The sequence below is a fragment of the Pteropus medius genome, unplaced genomic scaffold (assembly GCF_902729225.1).
Source record: "Pteropus medius unplaced genomic scaffold, Ma_sr-lr_union100, whole genome shotgun sequence".
NCBI classification, from domain to species: Eukaryota; Metazoa; Chordata; class Mammalia; order Chiroptera; family Pteropodidae; genus Pteropus; species Pteropus medius.
The window spans coordinates 55,405,216-55,418,643 of NW_024344378.1; the positions used below are offsets into that span (position 1 = coordinate 55,405,216).

General features: G+C 34.2%; 1 protein-coding gene across 14 annotated transcripts in view; it reads left to right on the forward strand.

Annotated features, from left to right (window-relative positions):
• CCSER2 (coiled-coil serine rich protein 2) overlaps positions 1-13,428 on the forward strand; it is a 169,624-nt gene that overhangs the window by 20,615 nt on the left and 135,581 nt on the right. The gene's annotated exons all lie outside the window — the stretch shown is intronic.

The following is a 13,428-nucleotide window of genomic DNA, read 5'->3' on the forward strand; positions in this document are numbered from 1 at the left end:
CCTGTTCTATACAAACTTAGAGAAGATACAGATTTTCTGATTTGTGCTCCACAAATAGTTCTTGAATATTTTTAATGTTAAATTTGATTGTTTCCTTCCCCACCCATTACAAAACTAAACACATCCATTACATAATCTTTTCCTGCAGTTTGCCACCCCCAGGATCTCAGCTACCTGGTCCAGCACTAGAGAAGTTACTGGGAAAAGAATGGAGTAGTCCATTCTATTTTAGTCTTTTCATTTACAAAAAAAAAAACTTGCTTGTTCTAAAATAATAAGTTAATATCATGATCGGCAGTTCAAAAACACAGGTGTACTGAGTGTTAGCTTAAGAAAATGAGTTGGAGAGAGGCCATAGAGGGTAATAGTTAAATTTCAGTCCTGGCCCCCACCATTTACTAGCTGTATGATCTTGGGAAAACTACTTAACCCTTTTACATTTAGTTTCCATGGTGGTAAAATAAAGGTTTATTTACTTCATAAAGTTGGGAAGCTTCAATAGATTAATATATATGAAACCCTCAAATAGTGCCTAATACATGGTAAGAGCTATAAAAGTGTTAGCTGCTATTGCTGCAGCTGCCACCACTACTTACCATATGCAATGCCACTGACTTGGGTTCAGTAGTCTTGGTCCTTTATTATCTGTATGAACTTGGACAAGTTACTTAGCCTCTGCAAACCTCAGTTTCTTCACCTCTAAATGGGAATAAATGTACCTGTCCTGTATTGTAGTGAGGTTGAGATATGATCATTCTTATAAACTACATAGCACAGTGCTATGCATACTGTTGATAAAATTAGCTATTATCATTAAGGTCCCTCATAGTTATGTTGTCTGCTTTTTGTCTTCAGCAGGGACAACAGATCTTTCTATCCTCCTGGTCCCATAGGAAGGAGAGTTTCTTGTCTAGGTCATGGAGGCAGTGCAGAGCCTACCTTCCACAGATGTTCCTGTCTCTTGGGATATCAGCCTGCATCAGCCCCAGAATATCATTTATTTGTATACACTGTTATATGTCAGACTCTGTGCTAGATGCTAATAATTTTTAAATTTCATCTTTTAATTAGGCTACTGATTACATCATTTTGAAATTATTTGTGTTGCCTAAGTTCCCCATGCTTTTGCTGGTTGAATTTGCTCATAACTTTTAGTAAGACCTAGTCCCTGTCTTCTCCAGCCTCATTTAGCTGCAAGCACAATTCCCACACTCCTGAATAAGGTGGGTGGGCGTGGCCTGCAATTAATGTGTCTACTGTGTTCAGTGTTCTAGGATCCCTGAGTGATGTTCCTGTCACGCTGTTACCTTTTTCTCAACTTGGCTGTAAATCAGAACCTCTGCTTTGTTTTCCAGTCTAGCATTCCAGGTATCATAATGGGACTGGAAGCTTACCTTGACCTTATATCCTGTCTGATCTTGCTCCAGCTATCGTTCCCAATATTTTCTTTATTTTTAACTTTTTTTAGCTTTTCCCTGCACATCTTAGAAACAGAAAAGAGGGTAAAAAATTAGGAAAAATAAAACAAAACTATTGCCATTATGTCCTCTTAAGTTACTATCTTTTTCTTTTTTGTCTTTGAAAGAATGGGTTGATTCCATTTCTTTATCTTTTTTTTTTTTTTAATTTTGAGTTTCCCGATGAGAGCTTGAGCTTTTGAGAGAGTTTCGGAGCCTGATGAATGGACGATGGATGAGATGGATTTTATGAGATGAATTCATTATTCAGACCACTGACGTTAGAGAGCGATTGTTTTATAATGATGATTGTTGTTTAGCGATATTTGATTTTAGGATGCCTTTGAAAGATTATAGGATTTAAGCTAGAGCCTTTCTTCCTTTCCTTTCCCTTCCTTCTTCCTCTTCATCGTCGCGATATTCTCCACACCATTATTTTCATTATTCGACATTATTCACGCCATTCACCACACCACACATTATTTCCTTTTCATTTTCCTTTTCCATTTTCCTTCCTTCCGATTATTCCATGCCAAAAAGATGTTGTTGATGATGTTTTGTATTTTTCATTTGATGCTTATTTTATTTTAGTGGATTTTTGAGAATGACGCAAGCGCGCGGATGAAATGGGATGTTTTCGAGATGATTGAGTGGCGATGAGATGATGATATTGATGGATGGATGATGATGGATGACTGATATTTTGAGGATTGATTGAATGGAGAGGTGCAGGACCTTTATGTGACTAGTAAATACTCTAAACTGCACCCCCTGTAGGTACCTCAAAGTCACCTTGACATGATAAGTTCCTGATCTTTTCTTCCATACATAATGTTTGCCCTCAGTTGAAGATACCACCCTTTGTTCAGTCAGACAAGCCTGGAATCCCAAACCCTTCTTCTCTTTAATCTCCTACACCTAATCAGTCAGTCATTCATCCATTTATTCATTAAATTTTTTGCCTATTGTTACAACATTCTTAAGATTAAATATTGCTGATATCTTTTGTATTTGTAACTTTTCTCTAGCCTTTTTGCTAATCTTTGCTATCTTTCTCATATTATAACCTCCTAACTCATCTCTCTTTTGTTGAAATCAGAGTGACTTTTTAAAATTGAGGTCAGATCATTATTTTCTGGCTTAAAACCCTTTGATTTCCTAACTGTTCATAGTAAAGTCCAAATTTCTTAGTATGGCACATAAGGCCTCCCACAGGCTCTGTTTTCTCCAGTGTTCTCTTTTTCCTGCTGCATTTCTTTGAACTCTGTTCTCTACCCTTGTTTAATTTATGACAGTTTCTTGAATTTGCCCTGCTGGTTCTGTGCTTTTGCTTATGCTCAGGATGTATTGCTTTTCACATTCAGTGTTTTTATTGTTATTTACTTTCTGTCATTTGAGAGCCAGCTCAAGCATTGCCTCCTCTATGAAGCCATTTATGATATCCCCTTCTCTAATTAAGCATTTTCTTTTTTGTGCCTCCATGTACTATCTCATACTCTCCTCTATAGCAATTAAAGCAATTCATTGACTTTTTATTGTCTATATGTTTTTTCTCTGTATTGGAGTGTCTTATTGTATCCATAGTCTGTAGCACAGTCTGGTTCATAATAGGCTTTCAATAAACATTTGATGACGGGATGAATAAATCATAAGTCATTACTATAATGAGAACATTGCTTCCTTTCCCAGACCATGAACTTTTCCTAACAGGTATTATATCTTATCTTGTTTATTTTTCCGGATCTTGTCATAGATGCTGAATGTAAAAGTGTTGTAGTAATTAATCTGAGGTGCAGATATACAGTGGATTAAGCAGGGCTTCCCTGCAGAGAAGGAAGTTGAATTGTGTTGCCCCAAGCACAATAAGATTATTCTTATATTCCAGGGCTCACATCTTAAGAAATGGTCAATTTATAGATGGAAACATTGCAGCTAACTTTAATTTCTTTGATGTTTGCCAAATCAAGAAGATTCTCAGTGTCAGTATTCTGCGGATTGATTAAATGTTAACTAGTTTGAAGATTTTTACTTTTTAAAAAGATTGAAGTATGGGTGTCCTAGGTGCTATTAAAACTTGTGGAGTAATTATCTAAAATATTTTGTAATTAAATCAGATGAAGAGTCAGCATTTAAAGAACACAGACAGACTCTATGTCTCATTTCTTTTTTAATTTAGTTTTTTTTTTAATGCTTTATGCCAAAAGCATTAGGTTTCTTCTAAAAAAAAAAAAAAAAACTAAGAAGTTAAGTGTCATGGATATGGACAGGGGTTGAGATTCCAAGTTTGAATAAATTATTAATCAAGAAGGAAGCCATCAGGGAAGAAATTGGCTTGTTAATTGGGTTTAATAACACAGTGTGGTTGTGGAAGGGTAGGAAAAAAATCAATATCATGAATTTGGTACCTGTTTTAACCTAGGAAAACAGGAGCTTATAATAAGAAGCTTATTAACCAGTTCTGTAGGACCTCAGATAGTAGTTGAAATATACTTCCTTTTTTGTGTCAAGCTGTTAGGCTTTTTATGTGTTGATATTTTGGATTTGAGGTAAAACTCAGGGTTCTCAGCAAGACACTGTGAAGGCAGATGCTATTCATTCTTGCTTTCAGCCTATATTCATAAAACACCAGTTATGTGCCAGGCTGTGTCCTAGGGTTGGAGTGAAGAAACAGATGAGTGAGTCATAGTCTGTGTTCTCAAAGAACTAGGCCTCCAGTGATGGGAACATAAACCTGGAGTGGTCTGAGGAACACTTCTTGGCTTGTTAAAGAGAAATAGGAGGACACAATCTAGCCTGATCACTTGGGTTCTGCAAAGATTGTGTGATCCTGTAAAGAATGTGTGAAGGATTAGGGGTTATGCATTTTGAGCAGAAAAAACTCTATGTACAAATACATGGTGGTGGGACAGCTTGGTCTGTTGTGGGAGCTGTGAGTCCCCAAACTCTTCAACAAATCAACCGTGATGTAAGTAGTGGAATAGTCCACTGTCCATAGAAACCTTGAAAGTTCCCTGATCCCTGCTACTCCCTCCTGGTCGAACTTGGTTCTCAGGGTATGCCCTGAGACCACCTTTTGATACCTGTTAATTTTTATTTTTAGCATATTTTACTGTCTAGACTCTTAGCTCTGTAAATAGAGATTCATGTCTGTTTTAGTCACAGCTATATCCCCAGTACCTTGTACAGTGGCTGGCACATAATGAGTGTTCAGTAAATATTTAGGCAACAAATAAATGATATTGTGGATAACATTGTAGTAGTGTTATGGAAAGCATACAGTAATAGCTTTGTTGGAGAAGAGACTGTGACTTAATGCGTGTTTTTAGCTATGGCTTCTTTTCCTTTAATTTCAAACCCAGATTTTTTTCCTTTTCTTATTAGATGGAGTTTAGCCTTCTAGACTTCATGGAGAACATGCTTGTCTCTTAAATAGCTTACCTATATTTCCCCTGCTTCCAGTGATTCAGAGGACATGTATAACTGCAAAATGGGACATCTTGTATGAGATAATGTTCAGTTAGCACATAGGTTAAAAATCTTGTAAAGTCAGAATTGCTCTTGAAAAATCAAATGGTGACCTAAAGTTAACCTAATCCTTTTTTGTAGCTTTGCTTGAATGTCATTTCAAGTAGCTGGCTTATTCAATAAAAAAACTGTCTTCAGATAGGAATGTCACACTCTTGGTAAAGAAACATGCTCATGCTGACAGGCATGTATAACCTGAGACTTATTGAGGAAAAAGTTTCATACCTTCCCTGGTATTTTTACTTTGTTTTGTTCACATTTACTAAAACTTATGAGTTTAAAGTGAGTAGAGGAGCTTTATTTCCAAAGGATTAGTTAATTTAGGCATTACTGTACTAATATTTTATGTGATTGAGACATTGATGGGGAACCTGATTTCTCTGCTTTATGGGCACCTGTAGCTTTGAAGGATCTAGAACAAGGTGAATGTACAGTCACCTGAAATTTTGTGAGAATGGAAGACTGCAATCCACCTATTCTTTTAACTAGAAATCTCTAATCAATATTTCACTGAAATAATTGAGTCATTATAATAACTCCGAGAAAGATCCTGTGATCTTGAGGTGGTTTCTGAATCATCAGAAAAAGCTTACATTAGGTGTCACTGTAGGTCTAGCACCATGTGTATTATTGAATTCTAAATATTACTTAGTATTTGGTTATCAGAACAATTTGTTCCCTGATTTCATCTGGTTGGTTTATTATTTAAACATTCATTGTTCAGTAATATTTGTGATTAATATTAAAATAGGAGCTTTGTAATTTAATATAGTGTCTTGTATTAAATACTGTGCTTTTAAAGCTTACATACAAGGGGGTGTTATAGACAGGCTTTGTGCCATGCTGGTATGAAACTGAAAGTGGATGCATCACATGGTGGCTTGGTTGGATACATCGCATTGTGACCTAGCTATTATGGAGGGAACATTTTGTTGTACTTAAAAAAAATATTTACTATCTCACTTGTGTAAATTACAACGTAATGTTCTTTTGCATCATCTCTGAGCTTTGTATCAGGGTGGCACTCAGGTGTGGTATAGGTCAGCGATGCCTGTTGCTCATGCTACTTGCTGATAGTGTTTTCACAAAATATCTGTTGGTGAACGTCAAAACAACAGGGCCAGATTGGCTTTATTAGATTACTCTGCTAACCTGAAAATAGTGCAGCCTAAGATAAAAGCCATGATTAGGTACTATTATTTATCCATAATTTATGTATGAAAAAACAGATTTACTGAGACCATGTAATTTGTCCTAGGCCACACTCCTAGGAAGTGGTGAGCCTGTTTCTAATCTGGGCAACTCCACAACCCTCTTACCCATTACTCTTTACCACTCTCCAAGATAGTTTTCCTCTGGCTGGAACTTCTCCAGCCTTGATCAGAGCAGTTTTTGGTTTATGGTAATGCTAATTTAAGAGCCCTTTATCCTTTGTAGGAGAGATTAAATGTAGAGATCCAGGCTTTGCAGGAGTGGGATGGGAGGGGGGAGGAGGAGGGGGTGAAGGAATATATGAGAATGAATGCTAAGTGGAGGAGGTTAATGTAGAATGTGTTGCAGTTTATTACATATCTTTTTCTCTTATGGAAGCATCCTTATTTAGGGTTTACTTTTTTAAAGGAAAATTTACATATGGACTCTTTCAAACATAATGAGAAGAGAAAACAGTATGGCAAACCCCCCAGTGTGTTATCACTCAGCCTTTAACAGTTATCAGTATTTTTTTTTTATCTATAACACCTGTTTTGAGGGAGAATAGAAATTTTAATAGAGTATTTCAAAGCAAATTCTTTCATGTTTCAAGACTTTGATATTTGGAGTGTAACTTAAAATAGACTTTTTTTTTCCAAGTATGATCCTTATACTCTTTTCACTCCCAACAAAAACTGTAAAGTCCTTAATATGATTCAGTTTTCATTCCATGTTCAATTTCCCTGAATTGTTGTGAAAACAATTTTTTGTTACTGGGAGTTTGATTAAATTAAGATCCATACACGGTCCACACATCGCATTCTGTTAATTTGTCTCTTAAACTTGTAACATTTCCTCCCCATTTATTTGTTGAAGAAAGAAATGGAATCCTTCTTTTTGTAGAATTTTCACATTTTGGGTTTGGTTATGTCCTTATGTTGTTTAACATGTTTTTCTATTCTTTATCTTTCTTGTAAACTAATAGATCATTAGATTCAGATTCAGCTTGTTTTGGCAAGACTATTTCATGCATGGTACTGTGTATTTACTCTTATCTCATAATGGGATGTTAAGATTGATTCAGGTTCAGGTGTCTCTTTCACCTAATGAATTGATCTGGACTTATTAGTTTGTTAGGGGTTGCTTGGTAAACAGCAGATATATCTGATTTTCTTATTTTGTGATTCCATCATTTTTCTGCATTTATTAGTTATGATTCTTCTGTGGAGAAACCTTTCATCATCGATTGTTTGATACCTTGAAATATAGTAAAGGTAGGAGGGTTTGCTGCCCCTTCTCCAGCAGTTTAAGGCTTTGCTTTATAGGATAGGAGGATGCAGGGAAGTGAGCAGGGGTTTGTCCTGGTCCCCAGCATAGCCTCTGATCATCACCTTCTGCATGCTTGTGAGCTTGAGGGGGAGCTCTCATCATTCCCTTGAACACTAGGTTGAGACACACAGAGAAGAGCTTGCTATTCCGAATTAACATATTATTCCACATTTGGCTTTTAAGCATCCGCATCCATAAAAATGTAACTTATTACTCCTTATGGTGGTCACTCTTTCTCTTGTACTTTTCCCAAAGTGAAACTGTTAAAATGTCTTTGTCTCTTCTTGGAAGATCTTGGCCCCCTTTGGAATTTGGCTTACTTGGTTGCCTTATGATGTCAGCTCTCTCTAATGGGCTCAAGAAAAGTTAGGATTTTGAAGATTATCTGGTTCTTTCAGGTTTTTAGGTAGTAGCAAAATTCATTGCAGCTGTTTACATCCAAAGTGGAAGTGGAAATGGAAGTCTTACCTTCCTATGTACACTTTAAGTATTTAGATTCTTTTATTTAAAGGATCTTACTAGATTCATCTATGTTGTTGCATGTACTCAGTAGTTAACTCTTTTTTAAAAAATTATTATTGCTATGTTTGCTGTTTTATGTCAGAATTACTATTAAAATTTATTTTTGTATGATATTATACTTTCAATACATATAAATTTTGACAGAAATGTTTCATTTTGGGGATATTTATTGATTGTCATATATTGAACAAGCTTAGGGTTGGGTAATGTATACTGATGTATCAAACCCAGTCTGTGCTATCAGTGAATTTACAGCCTAGTAATTTTCATCCATATTAATGTTACCCAGTCCTGTTTACTCTGACACTTGATCCCCCAAACCCAGTCCTCATTGCCTATTTAATTTAGGAACTTTGCTCTAGCAGGCCCTAAATAGACCAAAATGCTAAACAGTTGCATGCTGTGATTTTTCAAGCACCTACTGTTTGTAAAATGTTTATGCTTAATCGTTATGCCTGTACACTATTTTAAAAGGCAGAGTTACTACTCAGGTGTTAGGATTGGTCATTATTCAAGCAATTTGGCACTTATTATCTTTACATAGCCCTCAGCATCTTAATGTCATTTGCATGCCCCACACAGTTATTTGAGTTTTACATGAACTAAATGATAACATTTGGAGGGAGAGTTTTTGTGGTTTGGCCAGGGGTGCTTCTCTTTATCTGCTAGTATTCTCCTTGTCTTTTAAATTAAAATTTCAGGAATATGCCTGGAATCTACATTTAATATTATTATTTAATGTTCCTAAGCCACATATTAATTTAGAGCCTAACTTTCACAAGTTGCTTTGATCCCCATATGTCTGAGTAAAAAGCTGTTGCTGGAGGACAAAAAGGTCAGCTTGGTAAAATAATGCGGCTTTGTTGAGATTGATATGCTCTCTTTCAAACCATGAAGAATCTGTAATGAAGTCATATTGTTTTAAACCTTTTCTTTCAGCTGCAGGTGTCATTTTTGCTTATTTATTTGATATAATCAAGCCTTTGAATCAGCATATGCCACAGATGAAAGCCAGGAAAAACAGGGCAGAAGGGGATATGGGAGAAATGGTTGAGTAGCACAAGGTGTTTTTTTTTTTTTAAATTAAGATAATAGTAATTTGAATGTGAAAGCAGGTTTTAAGAAGTGACTGGTTATGGACATGTAGTCATCAGTATTGCTGTTCAGTCAATTGATCTTGGAGTCAGTAGTGAATTTATGCCTATGTAAATCCCTAAAAACAGGCAATTCATACTTTCTGAAAAAGCAATTTGAAAGCTAAAAAGGAATGTGGGTAGGTGGTTCCTCAGATAAAGTTATGGATATGAAAGAAGTTTGAACAAGTGAAAGCTTGTACAGTTTCTCTGCAAAATTTCTTTAATTAATACCTAGGTTCTTTGTATAGTCTTTATGCTTCTCTAACCTTGGCAGTCCCTTCCTTTACTCTTGACCCTAGATATCAGTAAGCTTCTCATAATATTTCATTCCTTTGTCAGGAAGGCAGCCTGCATGGACCCTAGAATCAGGTAGACTTGAACCTGAATCCTCTTCAATCTTTTAGGAAATCGTGAATTTAGACAAGTATTTTAGCCTCGGAATCTTGGTTTATCTATTTAACATGGAATAAAATCTATTACCTTATATCGTTTTGAAAATTAAACAAGGATAGAGTGGTAAGCATAGTACCTATTGCATAAATGCTCAATAATGTTTGTGCCTTTTGCCTTCTCATCCAGCTCTGTCGATTCCTTTTAAAAGAAAAAAAACTTTGATTTATTATTTTTAAAAAGGAATTTATTAGTTTTGAAAATTCTTTCAAATGTGAAATACCAGTATTGTAAATGTGCTATACTTTTAAAAATTATTCTTACAGAAGCTAGCTCCGAAAATATCAGACATTTCTAAGCCCCATAATAGGTAGTATTCTTAGTTTAGCATTGAAGTTCACAGGTAATATTGAAGTGTATCAGAGAAGATTATATCATTAGATTTTGTAGCCAACGTGTACTTTATCATATTATTATGATTGCATTATTTGTTTAGCAAAAGAGTATTTTTTTATAATTAAATATATTGAGATAACATTGCTTAATATTATATCAATTTAAGATAGAAAACATTATAATTTGGTATCTCTGTACTCCATTGTGTGCTTACCACCAAAAGTCTAGTTTCCTCTGTTACCATATATTTGACCCCATTACCCAATTTGCCTGCCCTGTCTAATCCCCTTTTCCCTCTGGTAACCACCATTTTGTTATCCAATTCTATGAGTTTATTTTTGTTTTGTTTTGTTATTTCGTTTGGTACTTTTTCATTTTATATTTCACATATGAATGAAATTATACAGTTTTGTCCTTTTCTGTCTGACTAATTCCACTCAGCATAGTACCTCAAGATCCATTCATGTATTCACAGAAGGCAATATTTCCTCTTTCTTATGACCGAGTAGTATTCCATTGTATATAAATACCACATCATCTTTACCCATTTATCAGTTGACATATCAGGTAAAGTGCATCAAAGATAGCTAAAATGAGGCAGACTCACAACGTCTGTTTTATTTCATTTCAACACTATAAGCAAATGTAGGAGAAAGTTTCATGAATATTTAAAGTCAGAAGGTAACTCATCAACAAATGAAGTACAATAGACATAATATAAGCAGATATGGAAACTTTACAGTTGAGCCTTCATTAGTTCCGACTTAAGACCACCATCCACGATGATTGATACTATTTATGTTGCAATTATTTGTACATTTAGAAAATAAATATTCTTGATAGGAAACAGTGCATTCAGGCTCTAATCTTTTATTTTTTCCAGGTGGTAGCACTGCGTACACTTTGTAGTAACAGTGTGTCTTTCTTGTGTGCTCTCTTTATTATTAATACTTAAGTTATTAATACTTAAGATGTTCTTGGGAGATAATATACATTTCCTTTATTTTACACAGTAAAATAGAGGCATAGAGAAGGGAAAGAATAGAATGTTCTGTCCTTGGTCTACTTATGACAGTCAGGGAAATGTTAAAGCTTTTCTGACTCACAGACTGACTCAGCAAAGGACAGAATCTTTAATGTGTATTATTTGCAAAATGACCCTAATATCTAATATCATTACCAGTTTCCTTATGGTTACCCTGAAAGTATTTGTAGGTACAGGAGTGTGTTTACTTTGTTATAGGTCAAATAGACATGCACACAATTGTAATACAGACTGAGCTATATTATTGGTGTAAAGAGAATAGAGAAGGATGCAATATTAATTTTAACTGTGAAGGTTTGTGATATAGGGATTGTCGACCTTGAGGTTAGGGCCTTCAAGGTAGTCTTTACAAAAGTGTAAATTATTGAAAATGTAGAATGGAAATGTAGAAAGCATTACATTTTGGCTTGAATAGTATGCAAAGATAGGGTATAGAATCAAATAGAGAAGCTTGATCTCTGTACAATGGATTTTGGGTTTTATTTTGCTGTTCCTAGGCCACACATGGTTTTTAATCAGAATGATATGATCAGGCCTATGCTTTAAGAGAATAACTATTGACAGTTTGTGTCTTGATATTGTAGGAAACCTTTGTAGTAATACAGAAAGAGATGATGGGGGTATAAGAACTAGAATTATGAAATATAAGGTAGTGAATTTAGAATCAATTTTAAAGACGTCATTGGTAGGTGAAACATACTAAATTGAGATTGAGGTCTGGAGAAATTGAAATGGTAATTTATAATGAAGTAATACCTATTGAATAAAAAAATCCTTTTTGTTTTTTGTCCAAACGTTTTCTATTTTTATGTCTTCAAAATATGTTTTATATAATAAACTTAATTAAAAATTTTTTTTGGTTAGATTGAACTGTTAAGAGTCTTTTGGTATTGAATAGATAGTTTTCGTTTTAAAATGCAGGATTTTTTCTTAGTTAGAACTTTTTAAATGGAAAAATATGAGTATATTTATGTATTTAAAATGATTTAAAATGATTTAAAAATAAAGTCTTCCTTCTGCCTTCTCAGTTCTCTAATGGTAACCACTATTAATATTTTGTTGTGTTTACATATATTTTTATGTGATCTCTTTCTCCTCTATCCTTAATTACTTTTATAAAATGGGATCTAATGTACAGTTTCTCAAATTTGCAAAAATGAACATGTTTATGTATGTGTCCAAAAGATAGTCTTTCTCTACCCTGGAATAACAAGAAGCAAAAGCAGATAAACTTGAAATTATGCTTTGTTATCAATGTTTTAGTGTTCTCTCTTAACTTAGAAATGATCTAGTGAGCCAATGATTATCAATTAATTCAAATTAATGTTAATCCAAGGTTTTAAAGTTACCTTTAAAGTTTTTGGAAGTTATCTGTAAGCTAACTTACTATAAAACATAGTTATTGTTGAAATAAAAAGTTTGTCAGAATAATTAATTTAAACACAGGTTTACATTTTCATAATCTTAAACATTGTGTATGAGTAATACTGGCTTATTTGATCAGTAAGCCTATATACATTTCAGAAAAGTTACTCTAATGGAATAAAAATGTACACTTATATTATTCTTAACACAAATGAAAAATCAGAAGACAAACCTATTTTATTAAACTAGTTTTGTTTGCTAGACATTTGCCTTAATTATGTGAACTTGGTTCTTAAAACCTTTCTGAGTTAGTTTATGTAAGAATAATTTTAAGAAGTTTATTTAACATATTTAGAAGATCAGTTTATTTTCTGGCAAGTTTAGTAATATTCAATTTATATAGGTGCATAATTATCTCTATAAGCCAATCAGAACAGAGTTGTTTTAAGAGACTTTATAATACAATTTATTAGTACCCAGTGGAGAAAGGAAAGTATTATGTACTCAAAATGAGAGGTAAAGGCCTTTCTGAATTATAGACAGCCATGTAGTTACTGAGAGAGCTTCCAATTCTACAGTTTTAGCCATGGCTAAAGAGTTAATACAGAAACACACAACTTGACCTGTCTAGGTACAAAAGAGCTATTCTCCTTCCTGTTGGCATGAATTTCTAAAATGATTTGAGCTCAAAATAGGTAAACAAAAGAGATAAATGAACACGTGGCTAATGAATCAGATTCTCCTTTTTCTCTCACCCAGCACAGACTAGATCTGTGTAAACCATTAGTTTGTTTACAGAGATCACTAAATGGAAGTCCATAAAATCAAATTCTCAATCATTGTTATCACCAATGGGGAATAACTTATTGACCATAAATAAACTAAAAAACAGAACAAAATTATAAGAGAGGAAGTTAAAATAGAAAGACAGATTTAGCAAAATTTGATTGTTCTTGATTCACTTCTGGAAGATAAGAAACATGTCTGTGAGGTGTACTACTCTGGCAAAGAAATTACTCAGTTCTGTTAGGTGAATCCATTGAGTATCTTGGGATCTCCAAAACTGTTAAAG